The sequence below is a fragment of the Eurypyga helias genome, unplaced genomic scaffold, assembly GCF_000690775.1.
Source record: "Eurypyga helias isolate BGI_N326 unplaced genomic scaffold, ASM69077v1 scaffold35014, whole genome shotgun sequence".
NCBI classification, from domain to species: domain Eukaryota; kingdom Metazoa; phylum Chordata; class Aves; order Eurypygiformes; family Eurypygidae; genus Eurypyga; species Eurypyga helias.
The window spans coordinates 1057-7250 of record NW_010244959.1 but is presented as its reverse complement, the minus strand read 5'-3'; the positions used below and the strand labels follow the sequence as shown (position 1 = coordinate 7250).

Here is a 6194-nt window from a genome sequence, read left to right as displayed (position 1 = left end):
AAAAAATGAAGTTTGAACATTAAGATTTACACCCTCAAAGACTTAAAATATATTTCTGCCTCATTCTCAAAGAAAAGTGAGACTATTAAGGACCAACCACTAAGGAATAAAAACAGCGGGCAACCAAGCAGACCTTGTCATATGACTGTCAGGCAATTAGGGTTAGTAAAAAGTAAAAGTGTAATTACAACAATTCTACTTTCCTCAATACTTAGCCGCTTTACAACGCTGCGCTACTGCAGGGCTGTTGCATATAAAGCTTTCTAAAACACAGTGCTGTCGTGGTTGAGCCGTGGCAGGCAGTTAAGCACCACCAGTCGCTCTACCACTCCACCCCCCCCCACTCCCAGTGAGGAAGGGTCGGAGGAAGACAAGGGAAGCTCGTGGAAGTTGAGATAAGAACTATTTAACGATAGAAATGAAACTGATGGAGTTGCTCACAATGCTATTGCTAATGAGTAATTAAAAGAACAGAGGAATAGAACCAATGATACAGGATCTCATCACCCGTGGGTGGACACAGCCAGGTTCCAGGCAAGGCAGAAAAATAAATCCAAAAACCTGGAGAAAGAAGAAAAAACAAAACGGAGAAAAAAACCCTCAATCCACCCGGGAGCCGAGAGCAGGAGAGGGAAAAACCTTTCAAACCCTACTCCTACATCAATCTGCTTGACAGAAGACCCTCTTTCTGTGCTGAGCACCCACCTCCAGGCCCGAACAAAGACCCCGGTGCGCTCAGTCGACCCTTACCCACCTTCCAGGACCCTCACCCACCTTCTGGGCCGTGCCAGATCAAACATCCCCCTCCCCAGGCCTGCCCTGCAGCGCCGCTGGTACCGGGGTGACACCAACCACTCCGCTTGGTGTGTCATGAGGTGAAACACACTGTTATAAACTGGTGCCTGGAACCAGGACAGCTGCTGTGGCCAGAATCAACAGGATGAGGTAGGCACAGCCACCTTCTCACTTCAAATGCAATTCACCTATAAAATTGATTTAAAAGGTCCGGAAGGAGGGACAAAATCGGGTCGCTGGGTAGTTCACAGTCTCGTTCCCAAATGAACATACCTCCATCTCCAACCCAAAGGGGTTTTCATCGACACCACGTTCCCCGTTCAAAGAAAAACTCTCCAGAACGCGGTACCGCGGACCGAAGACCGGCACGGGAGACACCGCGCTGCGGGCGCGGGCTCCAACGCGCGTCCCCACCCAGCTCTGAGCCAGCGCTCGCTCCGGCGCCCAGCAGTTCAGAACGCTGCGGGTCGCTTCCGACGTTCAGGGGTGCTGGGCTTACGCCTGCTGATGGTTCTGCAAATTTCATTTCCTTGCAGGTTTTAGTGTATGATTTGCAGATGCACGCCACGTTCACCGACAGGTTAGCAAGCACCAGTTCAGGGAGAGCGCCCTGCCTGGAGCGAGTGTTGACCGTTCCATCCCCTCTGGGACTGCCGAAGCTGCAGAAGTTCAAGAAAGATGCCAGTTTCACGCTCCATTTGAAAATTATTTTAATACTATAAAACTCATTTGTTCACATATTTTGTACAAAAGATGAGTCGTTTTCTCTTAATTACAGGAGAATCATTTCAACTTCGAGATTTCAGCTAAATAGGTCCAAAACAAAGACTGGGTTCTACTGGTTCTGGAGGGTCCCAACACAGCTCACCCAAGGTCTCTTTCCAGTTTGGCTCTCACGGTTATGGACCAGCTTGATGGAAAACACCCCACATCATTGACTCTTCGGAGGCTTGTAGTGAATTCGGCAGCGCTCGTTAAATACCTGAGACACCAGAACAGAAGAGCAAAAAGCCAATCAGCCCTCATCCAGGGGACGAGCAGAACTCCAGAGCTAGCTCAGGCAACTCTCTCCTCACGCAGCACCCACCTCAAGCCGCCCAGCCCTGCTGTACCAAGAAATGGTACTTACCAAGGCCTTTGTCTCCATTGCCCTTCTCTCCTGGCTTTAGTGAATCCAAAGTTTGCAGCCTGGTGCCGAGGGGCTGCACAGCACTACGTGTCCTCCCTCGGACAAGGCAAGCTTAGAACCCTGGTAGTCCGTTATCCTCAAAAATGATGACGCCCTTGGGGCTATTTTTTTAAACAGGGAGGGAAACGATCAGTGGGAGGCTCCTGACCAGCTGCGTTCTGCTAAGTTCAATCTGGCGTTCCAGTTTGGACACCGTACTCTTCCCTGAGCACATGCACTTTACGTCGTCGTGCCAGCTAAAAAGAGGCGCGCGGGCTCTTGGAAGCCACGTCGACGCTTCGGTTACCTGACGGCCGGTGCCCATGCTGCCAGCTCTCCTGTTGCAAAGGGCACGCTGCTCTCCGCTCTGGCGCCTTCTCGGAGTAAAATTTAGGACATCGAACCAGCCCGGAGCTCAGGCTGACTTAGCTGAGCTGCAGGCCCTGCCAAGCAGCCCGCTCACCCTAAGGAGGGCCAGCGAACGCCGCTATTTAAAGCCAGGCAGCTGGAATCAAAAGCGCGACACGCAGGCTCGCACCGAAGTTCCAGGTGCTCTTCACAGGCAGAGTCCGTATTTATTCGTTTGGCTCCAACCTTTGTCCAGCAGGTCCCGAAAAGTGGCAGGAGCACCGCCTAGCACTGAGGTGCTGGCGGCTATTAGTCTCCCCCTCTCCCTGCCCCCAGCGCCCCTGCAAGAGCACGCTTTGCCAAGCTGTCCGGAGACTGCTCAGATCCAAGCACCTTCAGGATGTCAAGTTCCGTGAACTCCCCCACTGGCCTCACGGGCAAAGCGAGCAGTCTGGGAATTCTGGGGAACTTACGCATCTCTCTATAAAAATAGGTTATTTTAAACCACACTTTCCTAGAATCTGCTGCAGCTGATCTCCTTATTCACAGCACAGAACCTGCGGCAACCTCAGCAAAAGTGAAGGTTGTAGCGTGCATTAGTTTTAGCACTGATTCTTAACAATTTCTGAGTAATTTTCAACTTATTCTCAGATTTAATTTACTTTAAGAACAGGAAGAAATTCTTCCCGGAGAGGGTGGTGAGGCACTGGGACAGGTTGCCCAGAGAAGCTGTGGATGCCCCATCCCTGGAAGTGTCCAAGGCCAGGCTGGATGAGGCTTGGAGCAACCTGGTCTAGTGGAAGGTGTCCCTGCCCATGGCAGGGGGGTTGGAACTGGATGGGCTTTAAGGTCCCTTCCAACCCAAACCATTCTGTGATTCTATGATAATACAACGCGCTCCAATGATAAATTCCAGCGTGGAGGTGCTGTACAGGGTGTACAAGTGCCTTGTTTTGGAAGTCAATCCTTGTTTGCTATCAGCCAAACAAAATGCCAGCGTATGCATTTCTACAAAGCAGCATCTTTCTGTCTGCTACTACTGCTATCACTACCCGGAGTTAAGGGGTTGAAAATAACTTCCCGTTTCCTAATCAGATTTTTCCAATCAGTTTTCTGTTGGAGAGGGTTAATGTAAACACGTGAGTGCACCTTCCAACTAAAGTCTGCAGCAGTACAAAAGAGCAGAGGCCTTCACCTGCAAACCAGTAACCACTTGTATGTAACCAAGGGAACTTGGTCCACACTGACTGGGTCCGATTCCTGCGATGACATATTCCACAGGCAGCTAAATGGGACATTTATGCCTATATTCAGATGGAGACAACAGCAGAGCTGGAGGTAAAACCCAGTAGTGCTTCCTCCTCAAGCCCCACTGCAAACACTAGCAGGCTAAGACACCCCTGCGCCATCCACACCTCACTATTTCTAAGCGATGCGTTCTCCACCTTCAGGGAAGACTGGATGTTTCTGTCACTAGCCAAAGCTGAGCGCAGCTGCAGGAAGTCACTGGCTTCGGTGCTTACTGTGGTGCCGACCCTGGGCTTCAGAATGGAGGTAGAGTGGGGCAGGCCTTCCCCTCCCCCCTTTTAAATAAAACGGACAGCAGAGCTGCCACGAAACGTTTGCCACTGGTGGCCTGCAGCACGGCCTTAAAGCTGTGCTGATGCTTAGTCAGAACCGAGCTGGCTTTAAGTTAAGAAAGCGTGGCTTTAAGTTAAGTTAATCATGCTTAAGAGCATGATTAGCTTTTTTCAGGCCGTACGGAGTACTGACAGCAAAGCATACCTGGAAAAATGTCTAGATGCTCATCTACTCAGTCTGCGCTGAGCTGTACCGTGGGGACTAGACCTTCCAGAACACGCAAGCTGCGTTGCATCTACGCCGATGCAACCTAGGGGACTAAAATCCTGAAGTAGAGACGAAAAAGGGAGCTGCAGCTTGCGCTAGCTATTTGGAAAAATCCTTTTTGCATTTAGAGAGGGGAAGAGGTTCTCCGTACGGTACTGAAAAGCTAAAACAAATGAGAAAAGGACGCTGGAGGCGACAGGTTGCAACGACAGAATACAGCCACCTCCACATCCAAGCTTGGTGTGAAGTTCACTTTGTAACAAGAGAGTGTCTGAGGCCATAAAACCTTGCCCCCTCTGAGAGCAACGGCAAGCCTGCCCTTCGCCCAGGGGAGCATCAGTCCGGGCCTGCAGAAGCTCCATCAAAAAAAAAGGGTCAACTTCTACAGCCCCACCCCCCTCTGGCCTCTGCTCAGAAGCACAGTCGGTACCAAACACGGCCGAATTCGAGAGACTCATCACGCTGACAGTGTTAGGGGGCCAGCAAAGCTTTTCGGACAGGCTGCCATGGAAAACCTACAAAGCCCTTAGCCACTGGGCAAGGCAGAGAAACGGATTGAGACGGGGTGCAGTCCACAGTCCTTCAACCCTGTAAAACCAGATGCTTGAACTTCCTTTGCAGTGCAACTGAAAAGCTTTGATCTCTGCATCCAGAACTGGGAAAAGAACTGACCTGAAACATCTCCCCCGGCACTGCCTGAGCCTGTTTCTAATCACCCTGCCTCGTAAGGCACCAGTCCCGCAGCTCCAGTACGGGCCTGTCTGCAGTTTGCAATCAGCCATCACTATTAAAATCAACACTGTTTTAAATGACTGAGTACCTTCCAGCTTCTGTCGTTTACCACTTCTTCAACATTCAGCTCCGACTGCATCAATTTCAACTGCGGAAAATAACAGACAAAGAGGTTACTGTCAAGCAGGCCTCCCTGCGGCCTTCAGTACCTACTACCATCGCAACTTCCCGGATCGCAACCCCGGCGCGAGGCGCACATCCCCGCCGACGGTGCAAACCGAAGGGCACGACGCGCAATCCCACCCCTTCCCGGCGTCTGGCCCTTCCCTTCAGCCAATACACGGGGCGGACTGAAGTCTACAGGGGCACGGTGAAGGCGAGCTCGCGACACAGGCCTGGCAACGGTGGCTCCCAGTTACTAATGCTCCATTCTTAAACACCACTCATCAAGATTTGCTAGCAATTAAGTGATTAACATTAACGGCTTCACAGAGAGAAATAACTAGGCCCAGTTCGAGCGCTCGGCACGGGGAATGCCAGCGCTGGGGGTAGCTCTGCAGCCTGGAGTTGCCATTCTTCCCCACGGGCATTATTATTAGAGTCATACAGGGAGCTGGCAGCAAAGCTAGGATGGAACACAGATCCGATTCTCAGCTTAGCATTAAAATCAGAGACATCCCCTCCGCTTCCTTTGCCGCCTACTCTCTGCGCTGACCAAAAAAGGGTCCACGAGAACAGACCGCAGATTGTGCCGGTGAACGTGTTCCGTGATGACAGCAGGACAGATGGGGTTTACACACAGATGCATGAGTTGTGGCAAGAACTTCCTTGAGCACTCACTCACCCCGTGAGAAGTGTCAGAGTCTCTTTGTCTTGCACTTTGTCTCACTGTTAGCAACTGCGAGGGGCAGGGAAGACCACTGTGTGCAGGTGACCTGCAGTAATTTTGGCCCTGAAGCAACAGCAGGAGGTTTAAGAACCACCTGCCATTTAGGATGTAGTTCTGTTGGAGTCTCTAACACAACAGCCTAAGGACCAGCGTTTATCCATTTTAAACACATGGATTCAGTGGGAGAGCTGGTGTGCAGGTACAAGCCGAGGCAGCAATCCCACCAAAACCATCCCAAGTAAGACGTCCAGACCCAACACAAGTAATACAGCTGTTGGATGAACTTTTACCTACTCCATAGGATCCCAAACTGAAATAACGACCCAGCATCCCCAGGGTGACAAATGACCAGGATCAGTCCCTATAAAACAACCACTCAGAAGATCTTCAGCAGTTCAACACGGCTATACAGGG

At 51.0% G+C, this 6194-nt stretch overlaps 1 long non-coding RNA gene across 1 annotated transcript; it reads right to left on the bottom strand.

The window, feature by feature from the left end:
* Nucleotides 1–1493: 1493 nt before the first annotated feature.
* On the bottom strand, nucleotides 1494–5041 carry LOC104508345. Its single transcript, XR_727873.1, has 2 exons — nucleotides 4980–5041; nucleotides 1494–1777 (listed from the first exon to the last, which is right to left on the bottom strand). It is a non-coding gene; the product is annotated as an uncharacterized LOC104508345 (long non-coding RNA).
* Between the last annotated feature and the right edge of the window lie 1153 nt (nucleotides 5042–6194).